This window comes from Choristoneura fumiferana, chromosome 24, assembly GCF_025370935.1.
Source record: "Choristoneura fumiferana chromosome 24, NRCan_CFum_1, whole genome shotgun sequence".
In the NCBI taxonomy this organism is placed as follows: Eukaryota; Metazoa; Arthropoda; class Insecta; order Lepidoptera; family Tortricidae; genus Choristoneura; species Choristoneura fumiferana.
In genome coordinates, this window is record NC_133495.1 from 8,972,456 (window position 1) to 8,985,465 (window position 13,010).

Consider the following 13,010-nt stretch of genomic DNA (forward strand, 5'->3'; position numbering starts at 1 on the left):
TGGGCACAGGTCTCCTCTCAGAACAAGAGGGCTTGGGCCATAGTTCCCACGCGGGCCAGTGCGGATTGGGAACTTCACACACACCATTGAATTGCTTCGCAGGTTTGTGCCGGTTTCCTCACGATGTTTTCCTTCACCGCAAAGCTCGTGGTAAATTTCAAATGTAATTACGCACATGATTTTCGAAAAACTCAGAGGTGCGAAGCCGGGGTTTGAACCCACGACCCTCAGCTTGAGAGGCGATAGGTAAAACCACTATGCCACACGGCTTCTAAGAAATAGCTTAATGCCCTCTTAACTCAACTGTGTTATAAATTGAGGAGTGTCTTTTCAAAAGGGCTTATTTTCACTATAAACTTTTTTTGGGGAATCGAGGAAAACTAACTCCACGGTTTTCCATTTTAGAAATTGTTATTTTATCTTCGATATTATAATAAAGTAAGGACACTATACACATTGCTTTATCTACCTAAATATTTACGTAAATTACCATACTTTTCAGAGTTAAGAGCGTTTATACCTGCTGAGTGGCAACGTTGCATTTTTGTTAGTTTTTCTCGATTATCCTTAAAAATTGAATGCAAATTAAAATGTTGTCTGATAGAACACTTCTTAATATATAAGTTAATGTGTCTACTCCATAATTTGATCCTTTTGATCCCAACCTTGATATTTGAACCTTTTTTAAAAGACAACTTAAAAGGCGACAAAAGATTGACTTGGCAACCGCACTAAACAATCACTGATATTACATGGATCTCACAACGTTTTAAGATAGAAGAACTGAGTTGCTAGACAGCTTTTAACCCGACTACGGCAAAGCTAAGGAAGAGTAATGATGATTTTAGCGAGCCTTAAGGCAAGGTGGCATGCGACCAGGGCACTCCTCCTGAAGTCTGTGTGATAAGAATTTCAGAAAGAAATTTTCTTGCTTTGATTGAATCAGGCGTCACTTTGCGGAGGTTCATATTTGTGGTCACGGAGGGGCAAATTAAATGTGTATAGTTCTTAAACATTTTTTTTTTTTTGTAGTCGAGTTTCAGTTTTTTAAACTTACAAGTTATGTTTTTGGTGGCATTGTACTGTCGAAAATACAAACTGAAATATAGATGCCACAGAAAAACCAGAAAAATAAGACCAGCGCTGGAATCGAACCCATTCCGTGCCGTGTGCTATACTGCTACACCACTGCTGGACAACGATACAGACACGAATTTCTCCTATGCACCTCATATCTCAGCTTGTGTTACTTCTTATTTAGCCACTTAAGCAGCGACACTAGCGATCTATATTTCAGTCTGTATTTTCGATATAGGTTTTACGGGATGACCGTAAAAGTAACAAAAAATTTGGAATTGAAATAAAAAATACAAAAAGATTCCAAAAACCAATTTGCATTGTATTGTCTCTCAAAGTCACAATGATAATCATTATCAGCGTAATTCTAAGAGAGTCACTGGCTGATTCCATTAGCTGCGCAATAAAACAAGGCGTTACGAGTATCCGTGACGGCTGGAATGATTTAATTAATCATAACCCAAAAGAAAATACTAACGTCCTTTCTTATGTGATTAGTGGAACGTCCGTGTCGTTGTTAATTGACGGCACTTGCTGAATCGTGACGAGGATGTTATACACAGGGGCTACTACGAAATTCGAAGTTGCTACCGTCCCGCTCACTCTCGTATTTAATAATATAAGCGTCAGCGAGCGGCAAGATACGAACTTCAAATTTTGCACTTCATAGTTTACTTATATCAAAACACAGACTCCGTTCCGACGCGGGTGAATTTACAAACAGATTGTCTTTGAATGATGCAATGCTTACGCTAAGCAGCAGCTAAATTACATTTCATCTTGAATTTTATAGAATTACCCTCTTACCGATAACATGCACCATAAAGAAAAAGGATTTATTGAATGCTTACTTATACTTTTACGTAGGTACTATCTAAGAGCAAAATCCACTTTTAGGGTTCCGGAGGCCTAAATGGCAAAAACTGGACCCGTATAGTTTCGCCATGTCTGTCTGTCCGGCCGTCCGCAGCTGCTCAGGGACTATCAATGTTAGAAAGCTGTAATTTTCCAAAGATATATAATGTAAACTATGCCGACAAAATGGTACGAAAAAAATTTGTAATATTTTTCTTGGGATTTCGTATTTTATCCACCATCCTGATTTTTTTTTTAATTTTTCCACCCACCTTTAAAGTTGAATATTTCGCACAAAAATCACTGAATCGAAAAATCAACTTAGCAACCCTAATGGTTTTAAAAGACCTATCCAACGATACCCCACACTATTGGGTTGGACGAGAAGAAAAAAACACCCCCACTTTACGTCTATGGGAGGTACCTTTATGGTAAAAGTAATTTTTTATTGTACCATTTTGTCGGCATAGTTTACATATTATATATTCGCGCCAAATTTCAGCTTTCTAGACGGACAGACATGGCCAGCATAAATTCCTAGTTGACTACGGTATCCTAAAAAGGGACTAGTAAAAGAAACTTTTGCGGCCGATTTACAGAATATTCATAATAATAAGTATTTTTTTAACCTCCGACGTAAAAAAAGGGGGTATAAATTTACTCGCTATATGGTAGAAGACATGGTGGCCAAGTGGTTTGACGTATTACGGCCTCTCAAGCAGAGAATCGTGGGTTCATATCCGGTCTCGTACCTGAGGTTTTCGAAATTAATGTGCGAAGTAACACCTGTATATGATTATCGACAATATGCCAATGAATGGAGACCTACACAAAAATTGTGCATGTGAAGTTCCCAATCCATACGGACCCACGAATTACGGTCCAAGCCCTCTCATTCTGAGAGGAGGCCTGTGCCCAGCAGTTGGGCATATAAAATCTGCATGGGATGATGATACTATAAAGAAATCTGGTTCAAATAATCATGTTATAGCATATTATGCTATCTGATAAATGAATGAATTTGATTTTTTCATTTGAATTTCATTAATTAACCCCCAACGCAAAAAGAGGGGTGTTATAACTTTGACCGCTATGTGTGTCTGTGTGTCTGTGTCCGTGTGTGTGCCTGTCTGTCTGTGGCACCGTAGCTCTTAAACGGGTGGACCGATTTGAATGCGTTTTTTTTAATTGAAAGCAGGTTTCCTAGCGATGGTTCTTAGACATGTTTTATCAAAATCGGTTCAGATATTGAACTTTGAAGTGACAAAGTCGGGGTTTTCCAACTTTTTGTTGGTTAGGTTATTTCGTTTTAAAGATAAAGATAATTTATTTGCAAACATGAGTTCCTACAATTACCAAATTGAATATATAGATGTACAATAATGTTTTGTTTACTTTGACTAGATTTGATATGATTTCATTTTACAAACCTTTCCAAGGATTTTTAGTAAAACGCAACCTATCCGATTAATACTCCAGCTTCTATTTAATATGCATGTTTTCAGTTTCAGCGTTCTCCAGATCCAGTTATTGTCTGAATAGAAATTTTTCAGCAAAAACAGCGTTCAAATTCTGAAATTCAGTTTGAATTTCGTGTTTCGGCACTTTTCATTTCTGGGATCGTGAATTTGTTCCACCGACTCGTTCTACTTTCAGTGGATAAGAAATTGTGGATTTTATATAGAGATGATAATACCGCAGGTTTCTTTCATTCTTTAGAGTACATTTTTAGCACAGTCATTTATTATTCACTTGTAATAGAATCTTTCAACTTCATGTTCACCCATTTTTAGGGTTCCGTAGTCAACTAGAAACCCTTATAGTTTCGTCATGTCTGTCCGTCTGTCTGTCTATCTGTCTGTTTGTCTGTCCGCGGCTAAGCTCAGAGTCCGTTAGTACTAGAAAGCTGGGACTGGGGCACTAGACGTAGTGGGGGTGATTTTTTTTTCCTCGACTCGATCTCGATTTTTATGGGGTATCGTTGGATAGGTCTTTTAAAACTATTAGAGTTGTCAAGACATTTTTTTGATTCAGTGATATGTTTGCTAAATATTCAAATTTAAAGTGAAAATGTTCATTAACATCGAGCGCGGTTTGAAAAATTTGAAAAAAAAACAGCATGGTAGTAGGTTTTTAGTGGTAGTAGATTGCTTTAGAATTATTGGTAGTTTAAGAGAAGCAACCTAAGGTATAAAATAAATTAAATATACCTAAACTTGGAAGATTCCGTACATAATACGAAATCCTTAGAAACATTAAATATTACTTGATTTTTTCGTAATGGCTACGGAACGCTATCTTGGGCGTGTCCGACACGCTCTTGGCCGGTTTTTATTGTTGTATTTATACGAAACTTGGCAATTATGCGTAATTCTAATGACAATATTATGATAATACGGTAAGCTGGACACTGGAACTCCAAAACAGAACAATATTATAACCTAACCATTTTTAGGATTGTTAGAATCGTCTTGCTTGGGGTACTTTCAAGAAGAATGGTATTCAGGGTCTGAATAGAGAGCTGTAAGGTAGGTATTGGAACATGAGGATAGGACAATGTAACATCAATTGGCCCGTGTTTGGTTGGTTACATTATTTTTCCAGAAGCATTTTTTCTTAGGAGCGAATTTTCACATAGCGGTTTTTCACGATAGCAAACCTAATAATTCGTATTTATTCAAGTTGCAATTTTTATAAAGCATTTTAAAATGTTGGTCTTTAAGAAAACAATCTAACAAATCTCACAATGTGATTATAATATAGATTTGAAAAAAAAATTATCTTGTTTTTAGGACAAAAGTTTTAGCAACTCTATATTGCAAAGTACCTTATGTACACAATACATACATGAACAGTACAGGGATTCTACAATAGAATCCTGAGCGTATGAGTAATTTAAAAGTTGAATGTTTAAGCTCCAGTGGATTCAAATGAACGAGAATTTAAAACTTTTGTAAAGAAAACTAGCAACACATTTTTCAAATAAAATTATTTCTTTTTACAAATAATATAATCATGAAAAATTAAGTTTTGCTTGTAATAGAAGCCTTGAACAGAAAAGTTGCACTTTGATCCCTCTCATTCAGAAAAGTAACTTTCTCCCTGACGAGAGGATCAAAGTGCAACTTTTCTGTTCAAGGCTTTTCTAAATGTTTTTGCAACTGCAATATTTTGAAGTTCATAATTGTAGACCCATGCCATTTTGTATGCTGGTTGCTCTTAATGAGTCATTCGGGAGCAAAATTATTTTAATCTTGTGCATTAACACTTGAATCCCTCATTACGCTCAGGATTCTACTTTAGAATCTCTCGCTACGCCCAGGATTCTATTGTAGAATCCTTTGCTACATTCTGGATTCAATGTCAGTTATAATATGTAAATACATCATTTTGCTCCCTTGTAACACAAAAGAACTATTTTACTTGTTAAATTTTTCCCCTGCCGGCCGCGCGGCTGCGTTAGGTATTCATTTGGGATATTGCTGTCTTTATCGCGCGTGACATAAGCGCTCGCAGCCGTCCCCCCCATGCCTTCCGCAACGTCGTCCGTAATTTATATCGAGATAGCTGTAGGCTTTTAAAGATTTGGGCGGTTGAATTTTGGGTTTCGTTGTCCTCATATAATACGAAAAGTATAGCACAGAAATCAATGATATTTTACAATCAAGATAATCATTATAATTTTCTATGCCTGTGGTGTTTTCCATTTTTCTAAAAACGCTTTATTAGTCTGTAATTCTCGTGCAAAGTTGACACCTTTTTTTTGACGACTTTTGAGCTCCTTTAATTCTGATATTACACATTTATATGAAAATCTGAAAAACCACAGGCATAGATAATTACGTCTAGTCCATACTTACAAAATTTCATCTATTTCTGTGGCCTAGTTTTCAAATGAGACCGGTACGATGTTTATATGGAGAATGGAACGAAGAGACTTCTCTTATTTTAAACACCTATCCTGACTACAAGAATTACCACTAACGGCACAAAGCATAGTCAAACACTACCCATCAATTGGGCCCAATGCTAATATTTGCTGGTGCGTAAAATACGCACTTTGGCCGAGGGGTCACGATGTTTACGAGTTGTGATGCTATTAAGGATAGATACGGGTCCTCACTGCTTTTAGACAAGAAAAATAAAATAAAAGTTAAAGTGTCTTGTGTTGTGAATAAAAATAATTTTTGATTGAAGTGAGATTTTTCTTATTTTTAGTAGTACAATGCATGGAGCACCGCGGCGATAATAGTTAATCTATTCACCGTAAGATAGCGCTGATATCAATGTATTTTGAGATATTTTTATTTATAACAATAAGCAATAAAACACAATACATTAAACATTTAAATATATGAAGTTGATGTCCCGTCAAAGTTCAAGTCGAAATATCTGTATTCGGTCAAGGCTATAAACAAGTGTCAAACAAACAAAATGAAAAATAAAATTCTACTGCTGACTACTTCTGTTTAGGCCCCGGTAAGAAACACAACACAGTAGAGTCGCTATTTGTCGTGAGGGATCCATTATTAAATTCATCAATTTTATATTACACCTTAGATTATAATGTCTTCTTGACAGTAAAGTTAGAATTTTAAGATTTTTTCACCAGGTACAGTTTTAGTTTGATTAAAACCCTGTCATTCTTATTTGCAACATTTTCATTTTGATTTACAAAGCGTTTCCACACATTTTACTGCAAACTTCGTATCTACATTTAACTAAATCTACAGGAGGTGGGTACATAAAACACACGTTCAAGATATCCCATAAAATGTATGAACTCTCCCACAGCTGAGAAAAATGCGTTAAAGCAAATTCTTTGTTTCGTAAAACGGGGTCTTTTATCGCCTTTACAAATGAACTAGAGTTTTGTGATCCTCCTCCAAGTATTGTATTGTAACTCTTTATTGTACATAAATCATATGAAAATCACAATTAACAAGAGAAAGAGATGTACAAAGGCGAATTTATCCCTTAAAGGGATCTCCTCCAGTTAACCTTTTAACGATTGAAAGGACAACAGAAACAAGAGTAGACGCTACAACGTTCGTAATTAGGCACTTGTCTCACCGCCAGCGAGGAAACGATTGGCTATCGACTATTTTCTCGCTCAAGAAACGAACAAAAGATATAAGATCCTGTGTGAGTAAAAGAGACACATATATTAATAGTTGATCGCTGGCTGTTCACACTGTCGGCGAGAACTCGCTCTTACATCTTTTGTCGCAGCGACAAGAGCTATAAAACTCGCTGAGCTATAGATACTCGCTCAGCGATGTCAGCTTGGCGGCCGCCCCGCACGAGCGAGTCGAGTGGAGCGAGTAATCGCCCGTCGCACGCGAACACTCGCTTACAGCCGAGCGACAAAACTACACTCGCTTCTCGCTGCTCGCCCACTCGTTTCTAGTTACTCGCTCTACTCGCTTCTCGCTCATCGTCGGCGGTGGGACAAGTGCCTTAGATTCCAGTGAGAGGTACAGTCGAACAAAATGATTAATGTACGAGTTTAATTAATAATTTCACTATGATAATATGAAAATCCCGGTACACGTAGCGAGGCAAAAAGACGAGAGATGGACCGGCAGGGCAACAAATTGGAAAGGCCCCAACGGCAAGCGTCTCAAAGGCAGACCCCACACGAGGTGGTCAGATGAAATTACAAAAAAAACCGGCCAAGAGCGTGTCGGACACGCCCGAAATAGGGTTCCGTAGCCATTATGAAAAAAGTAAGTAATATTTTTCTAAGGATTTCGTATTTTGTACGGAATATTCCAAGTTTAGGTATATTTTATACCTTAGGCTGCTATTTACTCTTAAAGTACTCTCTAATATCTCACTGGTTCAGTAATAGCCTTTTCACTCTAGCTTGAATAGCCCTAGATTGTTTTTATCCAGAAATGCCGACAACAGGAGCGAATTCCATTCCTTAGCAGTTCGCATTATGAAAGATGAAGCAAACTACATAAGGGTGAAGACGCTCCCCCCGCCTGGAAGTACGTTGGCAAAATGGAGATGGAGGAATTAGATCATGTAATTCCTGCGCACACTCACCAAAATGTATCCGGTAAAAAACAGGCAGACAAGCAACTCTACGACGGTGTTCGAGGCTTTGTAACTTGTTCCCGATCAGCGGACGGTCACCAAAGAGTCTTCGGGCCCGGCGCTCCACCGAATCCAACGCGGCTAACTGGTACTATACTACTGGTACTACTACTACTGTACTATTGACCTGATAGTCAAAAAAAAAATTCAGCAACCGCAATTTAATTCAACAGGCAATCCGAAAAGCAATCAAATTTGCAGGTAAAGCTCTCTTTGAAAAAGAAAAAGAATAATTTCATGTCGAAAAACTTTGCGATAAATTTCTAACAGCTGCAGTTGTAAGTTAAAACTCAATTTGTCACGTTCCGTTTGGTCAAATCTAAGATAAGCGGCCGTATCGTGATCGCATTTACCAACTCTATCCATCTTCATTCTCGGTACTCGTCGTGATACCGAAAATTCATAATACCTACGCCTGAAACATCGACGCTTTAAAACATCGAAAAACCGAAAGTACAAAATACTAATAGTTACTTATAGACATCGGAGTTTGAAATAAGTACATTATTTTACAATAACTTAAAGTAAAATACTACAAATACAAATACAAAAACAAATACGTCAAACATAGGAAAATAGGGTACACTGATCATAGAGTATCACTATGCTGCGCCCGAGGCATACAAATATAAATGTCTTTAGGTAGGCACATTCAGTCATGCAGTAAACTAAATAAAGTCTAAAAAGTTGCAGAACTATCACGCATAAGTGAATAGTAGCCTTACCCGCCAAAAAGTTAAAAAGTTGTTTCTTAAAATCGTGAATACTGCATGGGAAGTGAGCGAAGCGAGCGCACCGCGGCATCGGGGAGCGAAGCGCGAGGTCCAACCGTCGCGCTTTAAACACATAATTATATTTATAAACAGGACTAAGCACCTAACTTTTTAGGGTTTCGGAGCCAAAATGGCAAAAACGGAACCCTTATAGTTTCGCCATGTCTGTCTGTCTGTCCGTCCGCGGCTTTGCTCAGAGACTATCAATGCTGGAAAGCTGTAATTTTGCACGAATATATATGTAAACTTGCCCACAAAAGGGTACAATAAAAAAAAACGGAACCCATATAGTTTCGCCATGTCTGTCTGTCTGTCCGTCCGCGGCTTTGCTCAGGGACTATCAATGCTAGAAAGCTGTAATTTTGCACGAATATATATGTAAACTTGCCGACAAAATGGTACAATAAAAAAAAAACGGAACCCTTATAGTTTCGCCATGTCTGTCTGTCTGTCCGTCCGCGGCTTTGCTCAGGGACTATCGATGCTAGAAAGCTGTAATTTTCCACAAATATATATGTAAACTATGCCAAAAAATGGTACAATAAAAAAAATTTTTTTTTAGTGTACCTCCCGTAGACGTAAAGTGGGGGTTATTTTTTTTCTCATCCAATCTAGTAGTGTGGGGTATCATTGGATAGGTATTTAAAACCATTAGGGAGTTTTAACAATTTTCGATTCAATTGCAAATATTCACTTCAAAGTGCAAATTTTCCGAAAGCGTCCTCCCCCCCTCTAAAATCTAAACCGGTGGGTGGAAATATTTGAAAAAATTCAGGATGGTAGTAAGTATATCAAACTTACAAGGAAAACTATAACGGCTAAGTTTGCTTGAGAATTATTAGTAGTTTAATAGTAAATAGCAGCCTAAGGTATAAAATATACCTAAACTTGGAAGATTCCGTATAAAATAGGAAATCCTTAGAAAAATATTACTTAATTTTTTCCTAATAGCTACGGAACCCTACTTCAAGCGTGTCCGACACGCTCTTGGCCGGTTTTGTTGTAGCTCTGTGTGTAAACATTCACTTCAACTTTCGTGGCATTATAGCTATCATAAGCCCGCGGGCGGGTCAGCAAATTAATTGTTTATATTACAAACAATAAGCCGTGGTGGCCTAGTGGTTTGACCTATCACCTCTCAAGCAGAGGGTCGTGGGTTCAAACCCCGGCTCGCAGCTCTGAGTTTTTCGAAATTCATGTGCGGAATTACATTTGAAATTTACCACGAGCTTTGCGGTGAAGGAAAACATCGTGAGGAAACCTGCACAAACCTGCGAAGCAATTCAATGGTGAGTGTGAAGTTCCCAATCCGCACTGGGCCCGCGTGCGAACTATGGCCCCTAGCCCTCTTGTTCTGAGAGGAGGCCTGTGCCCAGCAGTGGGACGTATATAGGCTGGGATGGGATGATGATGATTACAAACAAAATGCTCTCCATAACTCGATCAGTAACAATCTGCAAGCCAGATTATTGATATTTTTATTTTTAAAAGTCAAAACGAATGAATAGCGAGTCGGAACCGTTCCAGGAAATGCATTTAGTCGTTCAAGTTTCTTAATGCATTTACTAGAAGCGGAGTTAAATGCTTAAAAGGAAAATGTAGTTGACATTTTAACTACAGGCTCTAGCTACTTACATATAAATAGAACCTTCTGTGGTTAATTCTGTGTGCTGTAAAGTATTAAAAAAACAGGTTTTTTTAGGGTTCCGGAGCCAAAATGGCAAAAACGGACCCATGAAATGGCAAAAAATGGGCTTGAGTTGTTAACAAATTGATTTCTTTGATTTTAGGTCATTGATCTGATCCGAGTTGATGAAGCAAATGCAATTTAGAATTTTATTGCAAATATTGAAAACAAAATTTTAATCGTTTTCATGAAAAAAAAAATAACACTGGTATTTTTTTTTATGTTGCAGAACAATAGTAGATCAGTTAGGCGAGTAAAATCAAACCTTGCACTTAAAGCCCCATTGTCCAAAGACAGCCTGTTTACTATACACAAGTATAAAGTTCTTGAATTGAATTGAATCACCACGTGAATCAGACTGATAGCATTGTCTGAAAGTAGAATCCTAAGCAAATAGTTCTTATCGTACTTCCTACGAGTATTATAAAAGCAAAACTTTGTATGTGTGTCTTTTGTGTTTATTAGTGTACTTGGGTGATATTTTATTTATACAATTAAGTTGAGACTTAGCTTGAAAAAACATGTGTCCCAAGTTGAGACTTAATTGTATGGGACGCATGTTTTTTAACCCGATATGTACCTATGTATGTATGTATGTAAACTCTGTAGGTATTGTACAAAATAAGTAAACAAACACAGAAATGAAATAAATGTACAAAGGCGAACTTATCCCTTTAAGGGATCTCTACCAGTCAACCTTTGAGTGGATATTTTTATGCTGCCTTTATTTATGTCCCAAAATAACTGAGCACTGACTTGTAACTGAGCTGGGACCATTTCGCGATTTCACAGACTGCTTATTTACTTTGCTTTTTATTTTCAACCTGTATACTCCATGTGCTGTAAGTTTTTGCGAATACTGAATAAATGTTGCTTTCTTTCTTTCAAAATATTAACCGGTAAGTGACATGAAAATACCTCTACAGGGGTGTTATTAGTTTGACCGCTATGTGTGTCTGTGTGTGTATGTGTGTGTTTGTCTGTGGTACCGTAGCTCTTAAACGGGTGGACCGATTTGAATGCGTTTTTTTTTATTTGAAGGCAGGTTTTCTAGCGATGGTTCTTAGACATGTTTCATCAAAATCGGTTTTGCCATTTTGGAGATATTGAACTTTGAAGTGACAAAGTCGGGGTTTTCCAACTTTTAGTTGATTTGGTTATGATCTTCATGCAACGGTAATAATAATCTAGTTTACAGCAGTTCTTCCGGATTGCTTGTTTCTTTGCGAACTAAATGTCCGCTGGCGTTCGTGTCGTTACCGTGTGTATGTATGTATACCTAGCTAGCGTGTGTGTATGTATATACCTTAGTGTGTATGCTCCACGAAGACGCGGGATTTTGTCAAAATTAGGCATTAATGACATTGTAATAAGAACCACGGCACGCGTCAGCGTGAATGACTACACCTATATATTTTTATGTGTTTAGTTTTAAATCGACCCCACCGAAAAACAACTGCTGATTGAGGGACAATTACTAGGTACTGTTCGATGCTCATTTTTTATTATTGTTTTCCTTCTTATGTATTTTTATGCGTATTAAATGTGTGTATAATAAATCTTTCTAACGAAGACCAAGATTTAATTTTTGGAAGAGGATTTATTAGAATCCTGGGATTTTAATTTACTTGCCAGCTTTAGCATTTTACGCAGGCAAAGCTGCGGGGATAGGCTAATAGAAAACCAAAAAAAAACGGTGAATCAGTAAACGACATCATTTATAATCATAACCCAAAGGTTAGCTGTGTAACTGAAGGCATAAAATACGATTTTAATAAGAACTCTATGCACATGCCGGTAGAGTTTAAATTGCTAGGAAATCATTGTTTTTCTGATGCCTGACAAGACAAACATACGCGCTGTATCACTTTATGACTTTTGTAGATGTTTTAAATGGATAGATTCAGGACATTGGTGAGCTTGACTTAGAATAAATTAGGTCGAATATCTTTAAAATGTTTTGTGATTGTCTTTACTTCTCACTTTGAAGATTGTCTTTACCAGATACATATAAAACATCCATTAATATTATAAATCCGAAACTTTAATAAGTCTGTTTGTTTTTTTAGTTGTTTGTTTGTTATCTTATCACATCTAAACCGCTGAACTGATTTAGATAGAATTTAGTAAAGGAACGTCTCGGGAAAGGAGAGGGTGTGAGTTTTTATCCTGGAAAATTATGTGGAAACTAAGTGGGATAGCGGTAAATGAATTCTATGCGGACGGAGTCACGGGAAACAGCTAGTACCAGAATAAAATTTGGATGAAAATCGGTTCAAAATTCTGTTACTCCTGTTCTAGATACGCGGTTACAAGTGAAGCTAATAATAAGAACGTGTTAAAAAAGTACTTCTTGTCGTAGGTATGTCTAGTTTATACATAGGTATACCTATTATCGTGTTCATACGGGTGCGTCCCAAGTTATATAAAAACGTTAGATATAATTTCATATTATAAACGTTCATTATGTATAATTACATTATGTATAACATGAAAGACTATAATAATATTAA